At 46.1% G+C, this 11887-nt stretch overlaps 1 protein-coding gene across 1 annotated transcript in view; it reads right to left on the bottom strand.

The window, feature by feature from the left end:
- Positions 1–238: 238 nt before the first annotated feature.
- FKBP6 (FKBP prolyl isomerase family member 6 (inactive)) overlaps positions 239–11887 on the bottom strand; it is a 36631-nt gene continuing 24982 nt past the window's right edge. The window contains exon 9 of the mRNA XM_066379954.1: positions 239–300. The gene's annotated coding sequence lies outside the window, so the exon portion shown is untranslated. The remainder of the gene's footprint in view (positions 301–11887) is intronic.

Below are 11887 nucleotides of genomic sequence, written 5' to 3'. Positions count from 1 at the left end.
TCCATTAAAAAAAACAAACAAGAAACTACCTTTTAAAAAAAGAGCATTTTTCTACTTGTCAGTAGCAACACTTTCCCCAACTATGGGTATGAAAATGTAGAACAGAAAACAGCACCTGTGAAAACAGGGTTCATCAGCGGCAGAGATGAGGCAATGGCCAGGGCTGTGGATTCCAGCCACTCTTCCAAGCAGGCCACTGTGTGCCCTGAGGAGTCCTTTCTTTCCAGAAAGACCCCTCCCCCAGTACCAATGGAGAACTCCAGCAGCCTCACTCCTCTTGCTTGCAGTTAGTTGAAGAATCTAGGAATCAAGCACAGCAGTTAAAACACATGGAACTCAAGTCAACTACAATCTGAAGGTGCTGCCCTGGTCATAGCCACATGTCAGGGGGACCCAAGGCCACTTCTGGGTCTGCAGTGCCAGCACTAGATGGGAATCAGGAGACAGATGCCAGCACTGCACAGCCCCTACTGAATGAGTTCTGGGAATGGTTACCAACGAATATGGTGGCTTTGAAACTTCAAATCAAGAACACAGGACATGGCTGCAGAAAGTTAGAACAGAAAGGACCTAAAATCATCCAAATCAACTTCTCTTCTTCATTTTTCAGATGAAGCCCCAGAATAAGTGACTAATTTCTGAATGCAGATAAAGCTTTATTCATTAGTCTTTTTCAACTGTTCCACAAGGAGTGACTTCTTTAACCATTAAAAGATGTGAATGACACCCCCAAAGAGCCAAACATAAGCAGCTGCTTTTCAATGGGCTAGTACAAACACCTGAAATAAACACCGGGCAGCACAAGCCACTCAGGATGTAACCAGATGAGAAGCCTGGACAAATCTTTCATGGGCAACTCACATACAAGTGACATCTTACCATCCAGAGAGGTAACATATCCATATTGATGGCAAAGAAACAGCGTGGTGGTTTATCTAGAACCTGGGACTCCTAAGGCCTACTATGTATTTCCTGTTCTGTAATCCTGGGTGAGTGACACTCCTTAGTTTCCTCATCTATAAAATGTACACGATATGTATTTCACTGAGCTGTTACAAGACCAGTGTGACAGTTATCTGAAGGAGGGTTCATAGTGAAAACTATTATAATGACCTGTTGATGGTTCTGCAGTTATTGCCTGCCTACCACCTCTCCTCCCCAATTTCCTGGAGCCCAACACTGGCCTCCGAGCCATGTAACATGCTGGTACACAAAGGGCACTGGCTGGCTGGGCCTCCCCAGCACTGGCATACTGGTGAGTGCAGCTGTCTGGGCCATCCTGGGGGGTGGGGTTCTAAGTAAGAATACTTCCCTCCCCCTTCTTGCAGAATAGCAGTTTCTGAGGTAAGGAGAGAAACCTGCCCTGTGCCACTCCCGTCTCCTCAGCCCTGGGCAACTGCAGCAGGTAGGCCCAGTGCAAAGAGGAGGGGTGGGCAATGCTTCCTTCTCAAGTTGTCTATGGTGCTTATCACTTTAGCAGTTCACTGCTTCTCATATGTGCCTTGAGGGGGGGTGGGGGCTCCAGCTGAGTCACTGACCCCTTGCTCAAGCCAGCGACCTTTGGGCTCAAGCCAGCGACCTACAGGATCATGTCTATGATCTCACGCTCAAGCCAGTAACCCCATATTCAAGCTGTTCACCCCACACTCAAGCCAGAGACCTCGATGTTTCGAACCTGGGTCCTCGGTGTCCCTGGGCAATGCTCTATCCACTGCACCACCACCTGGTCAGGCCATAGTGCTTCTTATTTAAACCTAGTGTGAAGAGTTGTTTTTGTTTTTGTTTTGGTGTGCCCATAAATACTATGGTGCCCTGGCCTGACCTGTGGTGGCGCAGTGGATAAAGCGTCGACCGGAAATGCTGAGGTCTCCGGTTCGAAACCCTGGGCTTGCCTAGTCAAGGCACATATGGGAGTTGATGCTTCCAGCTCCTCCCCCCCCTTCTCTCTCTGTCTCTCCTCTCTCTCTTTCTGTCTCTCCCTCTCCTCTCTAAAATGAATAAATAAATAATTAAAAAAATACTATGGTGCCCTGCTGATTAAGCCTTTGTTGGCTGGTTTTTATAACAAATTATAGAAAAATGCAGTACCAGTGAAATTCATCTTATAAATCTCAAAGTCACCACTCTTATGGAACTCTTTTTAGTGGAATAAAGAGATGAATAAACAACAAAAAAATACATGCTATGAAAAAAAAGTAGGCTATGGGGACACAGAATGACATAGGTTTCTGTTTCACATAAAGTAACTGGGAAACCCTCTCTGCGGAGGAGAAATTTAAGTAGTTTGAACTCTGTGAATAATCAGAAGGGCTTTCTAAGATGTAGAAATATTGAGGCAAAGGCCAAGAGTCAGGAACATGATCAGAGTGTGTGAGAAACATGCAGAAGCCAGTGTGGCTGAGGCGGAGGGAACACCGGGAAGAAGGGAAATGACACTGGAGTGACAGCAAGGGGGTCTGGTCATGCAGGGCCACAGAGGCATCAAGGACTTTAGGTTTTGCTTGGAGCTCAATGAAAACCACTGGAGGTTCTGAATAGAGAGATGACTTTTTTTAAAGAATTTATTTATTGGTTTTACAGAGAGAGGAGAGGGTGGGGTGAAGAAATGAGACGCATCAACTCATAGCTGCTTCACTTTAGTTGTTCACCGATAGCTTGTCATATGTGCCTTGACCAGGCAAGCGCAGGGTTTCGAACTGGTGACCTCAGCGTTCCAGGGTGATGCTCTATCCACTGTGCCACCACAGGCCAGGCAGAAATGAATTTTTAAAACAAGATTTTTCTGGCTACTTTGTGAGAAGGATATTATAGGAGCACAAGAACAGTAGCAGCGAAAGCAGCCCCTTTAACCTGGGCAGGTTAATACAGTGCTCTGCCCAGTACATTAAGTTGTGATGCTGTGCCAGCTTCCCGGTCCAGGCTTTTGGAGACTGGCACCTCACTTCCCATTTATTCGTCTTTTTTTTTTTTTTTGTCTTCTTCTGAAGCTGGAAACGGGGATAGACAGTCAGACAGACTCCCACATGCACCCGACCGGGATCCACCGGCACGCCCACCAGGGGGCGATGCTCTGCCCACCAGGGGGCGAAGCTCTGCCCCTCCGGGGTGTCGCTCTGTAACAACCAGAGCCACTCTAGCGCCTGGGGCAGAGGCCAAGGAGCCATCCCCAGCGCCCGGGCCATCTTTGCTCCAATGGAGACTCGCTGCGGGAGGGGAAGAGAGAGACAGAGAGGAAGGAGAGGGGGAGGGGTAGAGAAGCAGATGGGCACTTCTCCTGTGTGCCCTGGCCGGGCATCAAACCCGCGACTTCTGCACGCCAGGCCGACGCTCTACCACTGAGCCAACCGGCCAGGGCCATCCATTTATTCGTCTTTAAACCCAAGCTGCCACGTAAGTCCAAGTATTCTAAGACCTTCATGCTACAGAGGCAATCTGTGGGCTCCAGCAGACAGTCCATTCCTATGCCTTCCTGACCAACTCCAAGCAAGCTCCTGGAGAACCAATGTACAGGCAGTAATCTCATGACGATTTGTGATGCAATTAGACTGAGAAATGTCCAGCCTTGGGGCCAAAACCAATTTGATATTCCCTTTGATCCCCTGAAACTGCTGTCCAGCTTGAGTTCCAACAGGACTGTCAGTGTTGAGACCCAGAAACTACTGGAGAACCAAGACAGAGCTCAAGCCACAGAGTCAGTATAAAAGGAGAGGGAGGCCCATCAGAACACGGTTGTGGAATCATCCTGCTATCACTAATGGGATTCAATTATTCCACTACTCACGCCAACGTGTTGTTACACAAACATGCAGTACTCATTCTATCATTAAAGTGAAAAAAATGAATTAATTTTCACCTATATAGATTCTAACCCTTTGTTCAGGGTGTCATATATGTTATTTTAAGTCAGTAAACAGGTTTTGATACAACTGTTTAAACATTTGAATAAAAGTTATCAAATTTTGCTTCAAATTAAGGATTTAACCAGACTGCCTATAGCTTAAAAATCTAAACACAAAAAATAAAATTATAAAAGTACTAGCAGGAGGGGGGGGAGGGGTTGAAAAACAGTTGGTCACTTCTCCTGTGTGCCCTGACCGAGCATCAAACCCAAGACATCCATATACTAGGCTGACATTCTATCACTGAGCCAACCAGCCAGGGCTCCTGCTAGTACTTTTATAGTTTTTTTTTTGTTTTGTTTTGTGTTTTTTTTTGTATTTTTCTGAAGTTGGAAACGGGGAGGCAGTCAGACAGACTCCCGCATGCACCCGACCAGGATCCACCCGGCCCACCCACCAGGGGGCGATGCTCTGCCCATCTGGGGCGATGCTCTGTTGCAACCAGAGCCATTCTAGCACCTGAGGCAGAGGCCACGGAGCCATCCTCAGCGCCCGGGCCAACTTTGCTCCAATGGAGCCTTGGCTGCGGGAGGGGAAGAGAGAGACAGAGAGGAAGGAGAGGGGGAGGGGTGGAGAAGCAAATGGGTGCTTCTCCTGTGTGCCCTGGCCGGGAATCGAACCCAGGACTCCTGCACGCCAGGCCGACGCTCTACCACTGAGCCAACTGGCCAGGGCTACTTTTGTAGTTTTATTTTTTGTGTACGATAACCATGAGTCTAGAACATCCAGGGAAGCAACTGACATACCTAACTGACATAACTATCAAAACACTAAAACATTCAGAAAGGTGTTTGGTTACAGAGAAACAGTCAATTTACTGACTCTGTAAGTGTGTGGAAAGATGACTGATCAGAAATATGTTAATTCTAATCATGAGATTCCATTTCAGATGCAGCCAATGGGCAAAGACTAAAATGTTTAACAGGAAAATGATGGCAAAGCACAGAACAAAACCTCTGACACCATAACAGAAGACAGAATGGTACAGCCAATTGCGAGATTGAGTCAGCAATAAATACGTCGTTCAGTTCAAGATACACATACCACCCAGCGGTATGACATTTAAGTAAATATCACAGAAAACTCAGATGTGCAGATAATAGCTATATTAGCTCCTATCTATTAATTACTGTTAAGAATACATATCATGATGCCTTCCTGGATGGTCTGCTCCTCAATCTTTTATTTTTCTTGCAAGAAATGGGGGAGCGGGGAGGGAGGGAGGGGGAGAGAGAGAGAGAGAGAGAAAGGGAGAGAGATGAGAAGCATCAACTGGTAGTTGTGGTACTTTAGTTGTTCACTGAATGCTTCTCATATGTGCCTTGACTGGGGCTCCAGCCAAACCAGCTGGACTCCTTGCTCAAGCCAGCCACCTCAGGACTTTGAACCTGAGTCCTCAGCATCCCAGGTCAACGCTCTCTACCCACTGCGCCACCACCGGTCAGGTTCAATCAATTTTTTTAAAATGAGGTCGTTCTTTGTGTACTGACTTAGAAAATACCCCAAATGTATTAAAAAACACATTATAGCCTGACCAGGCGGTGGCGCAGTGGATAGAGTGTTGGACTGGGACGCCGAGGACCCAGGTTCGAGACCCCAAGGTCACCAGCTTGAGCAAGGGCTAATCTGGTTTGAGCAAAGCTCACCAGCTTGGACCCAAGGTCGCTGGCTCCAGCAAGGGGTTACTCGGTCTGCTGAAGGCCCGCAGTCAAGGCACATATGAGAAAGCAATCGATGAACAACTAAGGCGTTGCAATGCGCAATGAAAAACTAATGATTGATGCTTCTCATCTCTCTCCGTTCCTGTCTATCCCTCTGACTCACTCTCTGTCTCTGTAAAAAAAAAATAAATAAATAAAAAAACCCCACATTATAGTACAATATGTATAAATCTACTTTGGGGAAGATTACATATACACCCACATTCTCAAATATTCATCAAAAAACCCTTCAGGAAGGACACATGAAACATCAACAGTGTTACTTCAGGAAGTGGGCTTGGGGACCCGGAAGCATTTACTTTTACCTTTCTTGTTTAAACTATAGGCATGAGCATTATAATTTTAAAAAATGTTTGCATGCAGCAATTTTATAGTTTAAATTTAAATACTCACAAAAAGTTGCAGGGCAGAAAGAGGAAACAGAGCAGCAGAATGCTGGTGATTCCAAGACGGGTAATGATTCCAAGATGGGTAATGAGTGCAAAGACAGTTAGGCAGGCTATTCTTTCTACCTCTAAGTACGTTTAAAAAGGTCCACGTTAAAATGTTTAATATTAGCCAAGTAAGAAAATAAAAGCTGTTTCAGTTTAGTCTGTGTTCCATGAACTTAGAAATAAACCTGCAATCAGTCTTCACTCAGCTTGAACACGTTCCCAGGAAGGCAGATGGGCGGAGATAACCTCCAAGATCAGACACTGGGATTTTATGAGGTTCAGTTAGTTGACTTTTCAAATTGAAACCAACAAAAAGTAACACATTAACATAAGTGAAAATGTATTAAAATAGAAAAGTTTACACTACACTTTGAAAATCCAATAATCTTAGCACACTGAAGTGCAAAGTCAGAGGACAAAAGCTGTCATGTATCTATAGCTCAAGGAAAGATAAGCCCGCAGAGCTACAAAGACAAAGGCAGTCAGACTTAGGCAGGGAATACAGACAAAGGTCCAACAGGGCAGATGCCAGCTGAATATATTAATACTAAACAAGCTGCTTCCAATGAGAGCAAACCCCAGGTCTGGGGAAAAGACACAGTCAATGTGAAATAGAAACTCATGCAATGATATGATCAGTGTCCACATAATGAGCAGTAATCAAAGAAGAGTGTGAAAATGTAACAGAGAAGACAGAGAAGTGATGTAATCCTGGAACCACAAGCCGGAGGCAGCAGAGCCCAGGATGCTTCTGTTGGAAATTCGAAGACAAAGAACTGAGAATCAGGGCAGGGTGAGCCGAGTTCCCACGGCCGGCCGTTTTGCAGCCCCATCCTACCGCACTTTGCTCCAGCCTCACCATATTGAACCAGAGTGAACTGTCAGACCTGTTCCAGAAACAGTGGAGTCTTACCTTTCTACAGTCAGGCAGCCCTTTGAAAAAACTGATGAAAGCTATGGATCCCTCTCCCAAATCCCAGAAAATGCACAAACATACATAAAGGCAAAGATTCATAGACGGTCCCTGAAGCATTTAACCGGTTCCCTTTCATGAAATGCATTATTCCATTAGAAGAACCTAGTCTCTCACGTAATTCCAACCGAGGGAGAATTCTAGGAGCCCTAAGCTCATTCACACTCTAGGATGTGATGTTCTGGTTACCCCACTAGGCTGTCTTCTGGTGGATCTGGTCCTCTATCGGAGTCTATCCTGCCCCTCCTGCCCTTGCCAGCCAGCCTGCTGTTCAAAGCTGACACTTGTGAATCTCTCCCTTCACCTGTCACTCTCCAGCTAGGCCCTGGTTCTCTGGTGGCTTGCTCCACACTGACTCACCCTCCCTGCACCTGCCCCTCCCTTGGCTACACCCCTCTATCTCTTCTTACTGTTGGCATGAGTCAGCCATCATACAGTGTTTCCTACCTGCTGGGAGCACACATCAAGCTTTCTGAGTGGTCCCCTAAAACCACCCCTTTCTAGGCTGAAAGTGAACAAAAGAACACTCCAGGCCTCTACCCGACTTGGGGGTTGGCAGGATTCACAGCACAGCCCTGCTGCACTTCCTCTGATGACCACTGTCAGATCGCCATTTGCCTCTTGCCACAGTGCTACGGTCAAGGCAGCAGGATATGCATATGGTCAAAGAGCGGTCACAAGTGTCACCAAACTGCCACCCTTATTTCAAAACAAGGTTTACATTATTTAATGTTTCTATGTAGTCACATCCGACCTTGCTGAATCTGAACCTCTAGGGAGAGACCCGGCAGCTGTTCTCCCAAGCCCCACAGGAGATTCTGATGAGGCTAAGATTCCAGCAGCACTGGCTTATACTTCCTACACCCTCACTTCCGGCTCACCATTCACCTAGGGCAGTCTTGTCTTTGTTCCCACCACTCCACTGTTGCCACAGGTCACCATGAGCTGCACACTGGCGAGTCCAGTGAATAATATTCAGTCCTTCTCTTTCATATCCTTGGTGCTGTTGGATTCGTCACTGCTGGTTCCTCTTTGAAATTTGACCTTCTAGAGATTTTTTACCTTTTCTGGTGCCAGAGACCCTACTTGGGAAGTTGATGGCAGCCACAGAATCTATATATATGCACAACTATTCAGGAGTTCATGGCTCCCTGAAACTCACCATGGACTCCCAATTAAACCTCCCATTCTATTTTCTTTTTATTAATTTTTTTTAATTTTTATTTTTTTTACAGAGACAGAGAGAGGGATACATAGGGACAGACAGACAGGAACAAAGAGACGAGAAGCATCAATTATTAATTTTTTGTTGCAACACCTTAGTTGTTCATTGATTGCTTTCTCATATGTGCCTTGACCGTGGGCCTTCTGCAGACCGAGTAGCCCCTTGCTCAAGCAAGCAACCTTGGGATCAAGCTGATGAGCTTTGCTCAAACCAAATGATCCTGTGCTCAAGCTGGCGACCTCGGGGTCTCGAATCTGGGTCCTTCCGCGTCCCAGCCCGACGCTCTATCCACTGTGCCACCGCCCGGTCAGGCGCATTCTGTTTTCCTGGTTTGTTTCCCTTCCCCTTCCCTTTCCTTTCCATTCTTTTCCTTTCCCTTCCCTGTGAGAGGTGGGGAGGCAGAGAGATAAACTCCTGCATGTGCCCCGACTGGGATCCACTGGGCAAGCCCCCTATAGGGTGATGCTCTGCCCATCTGGTACCACTGCTCTGTTACTTGGCAAATAAGCTATATTTTAGCACCTGAGGCGAGGCCATGGTGCTATCCTCAGTGCCCAGGGCCAACTTGTTTGAGCCATGGCTGCAGGAGGAGGAGGGGAAGGTAGAGGGGGAAGTGGGGAGGGGGAGGAGGAGGGGGAAAGGAGGAGGGGGAAAAGGAAAGGAGAAAGAGAGGAGGAGAAGGGGAGGAGGAGCGGTGGAGAAGCAGATGGTTGCTTCTCCTGTGTGCCCTGACTGGGAATTGAACCCAGGACTTCCCTACTTTCCTGATTTTCATGGTGGTTCATTCTCGTGGTTCCTGACCTCTTTTTTCAGTTCCATGTTGGTGTTCTCAAGGTGAGTTCTTATCCTACTGTCTTCCTCTTTCTACATTTCCTCCTGGGTGACTTCACTCACATTCCTAGATGTTACTGCCCTGCAGATACTCATGGCTGCTCCACACTCTTCAAACAGGCCTCTTCTCTGACCATCAGACTCATACTGTCTGCCAGCCATCTCTACATAAATGTCCTGCAGGTACCTCACGTTCCTTAAGCCCCAAACTAAACATACCTGTCCCAAACCTACTTCAATTAGAAATACCTCCATGGGCCCAGCTAGCAAACTGGAAATCTGGGGATCCTTCTGGATTCTTTTCCCTATCCCAACACCAAATTATAGGATTCTGCCATCTAAAATAGCCTCTGAATTTTCCCCTTCCTTTCCACTCACCCCACATCTGTGTTCAGCTCTTGAATGTGATAGTCTCCTGGGTCCAGTCCTCTCCCCTTCTACCCAATTATTTCTCCAATCACCAGAAGGAATTGCTACAAGAGGAAATATTCTAAAGAAAGCTGTTATGGCCTGACCTGTGGTGGCGCAGTGGATCAAATGTTGACCTGGAACTCTGAGGTCGCCGGTTCAAAACCCTGGGCTTGCCTGGTCAAGGCACATATGGGAGTTGATGCTCCCTGCTCCTCCCCCCTTCTCTCTCTCTCTCTCTTTCTCTTCTCTAAAATAAATAAATAAATAAAAATAATAATAATAAAAAAAGCTGTTATGTTGATCTTATTTGGGATAAAAAGGGATTAAGTAGAGAAACATTTAAAATGTATGGTTCTGGCCTGATCTGTGATGGTGCAGTGGATAAAGCGTCGACCTGGAAATGCTGAGGTCGCTGGTTTGAAATCCTGGACTTGCCTGGTCAAGGCACATATGGGAGTTGATGCTTCCAGCTCCTCCCCCCTTCTCTCTCTGTCTCTCCTCTCTGTCTCTGTCTCTGCCTCTCCTCTCTAAAATGAATAAAAAAATAAATAAAATTTAAAAAATAAAAAAAAATGTATGGTTCTAAGTTCTCTTTAATTAAAGAAATTTTAGTGCCTATAGATAGATGTTAATATATTAGGTATGATAAAATAATGTCCCCCTGTCCCTGCAAAGATGTCCATGTTTTAATTCCTGGAACCTGGAACTATGTTAGTATACATGGCAAAAGGGACTTTGTGGTTAAATTAAGGATCCTGAGATGGGAGGTTATCCTGGATTATTTGGGTGGGCCCAATGTACTCAGAGGATCCTTATAAGAGGGAGGCAGAAAAGACACAGAGAAGGAAGCATGATGTCAGAAGCAGAGGGGAAGGAGGGACTGAGGGAGAGACACTGAGGCAGGAGAGCAGGGGGGATATTTGAAGATGCTATCAGGGTCCACTAGCCAAGGCATGCAAGCAGCCTCTCCAGGCCATTTATTACAGCAGCAATAGAAAACTAGTACAGAGGTTCACTTACATTCATGCCTATTAACTAAGCTCACCAAAATATATGTATCAAACCCTACAACATCCCAGGGAAAAGGAATTACAAAACAAAGGCCTTCATCTGTCTCCCACAGCCTTTTCTGTTCAGACTGTGACAATGACTGCTGTAGATACTGTCACAATAACAGGGCAGACCACACCCTGAACATATACTTGTCCTCTGTGCTACAGACAATATTTGCTCACAGCTATTCACTCCCTTTGTCTAACAGATTTGAAAACCCTTCTCTGGGTTCTTTTTTTTTTTTTACAGTGACAGAGAGAGAATCAGAGAGAAGGATAGATAGGGACAGACAGACAGGAATGGAGAGAGATGAGAAGCATCAATCATTAGTTTTTCGTTGCGACACCTTAGTTGTTCATTGATTGCTTTCTCATATGTGCCTTGACCACGGGCCTTCAGCAGACCAAGTAACCCCTTGCTCGAGCCAGCAACCTTGGGTCCAAGCTGGTGAGCTCTGCTCAAACCAGATAAGCCTGTGCTCAAGCTGGTGACCTCCGGGTCTCGAACCTGGGTCCTCCGCATCCCAGTCCTATGCTCTATCCACTGCACCACCGCCCAGTCAGGCCTTCTCTGGGTTCTTGAAACTTGTAGGCTCATCGCAGTTCATTTCAGCTTCATCCTGGTCTGTGACCTCTCTGGCAGAACCATATACAGAGAGTGCTCAGGAAAACCAGGCTGACTCCTATCTCCTTCCTCATGTGTCTCAAGGCACTAAGACACTTAACTTGATGTTAATTCCTTGTTATGTAGGCTCACTTCCTTTACTATTTGCCTGTTCCCTGTTTATCGAAATCATGTCTGGGATTACGTACGCTTGGAGGCAGGGCTCATGCACCTAATTATAAACCCAAGAAATTAAAAACAGACTAAGTGAACATCTGATGGAACCTAAGGAAGTACAGAACCACCTTAAAGATCTGATCACTTCATCCTACAGATGATGAAATGAAAGCCCGAAGGCGTTAAATGACTTGGCTAAAGTCACAGCTAGAGAGTTAAGACTGGGAAACCGAATTTTCCATCTTTCAACCCTGTAATGAATGGTAAAGGGAACTTCAATAATCACTGATTTTGAAGTTTAGAAAAAAGAACCTAGTTATCTCCTGAAATTTAATTAAGTTACCCTCATTGATATCGCACCCACAAAGAACACAGACTCAGCTCCAGTAAACCTTAGCAGGAAGCCGATTTGGGCTCATTACGGCTACCAGGTGAGGATGCAGAGAGAGGTGAAGGGGCCAAAGAAACTCTACCAGGGGAAATGCTTTCCCTGGAAGGGGTACAATGAAAAAGTGCCAACCTTACTGAGGGTATTTATAGTCACACAACAAAGGGATGAC

This window comes from Saccopteryx leptura, chromosome 4 (assembly GCF_036850995.1).
Source record: "Saccopteryx leptura isolate mSacLep1 chromosome 4, mSacLep1_pri_phased_curated, whole genome shotgun sequence".
NCBI classification, from domain to species: domain Eukaryota; kingdom Metazoa; phylum Chordata; class Mammalia; order Chiroptera; family Emballonuridae; genus Saccopteryx; species Saccopteryx leptura.
Note: the sequence above shows the minus strand (reverse complement) of the source record. Positions and strands in the feature narration are given on the sequence as shown.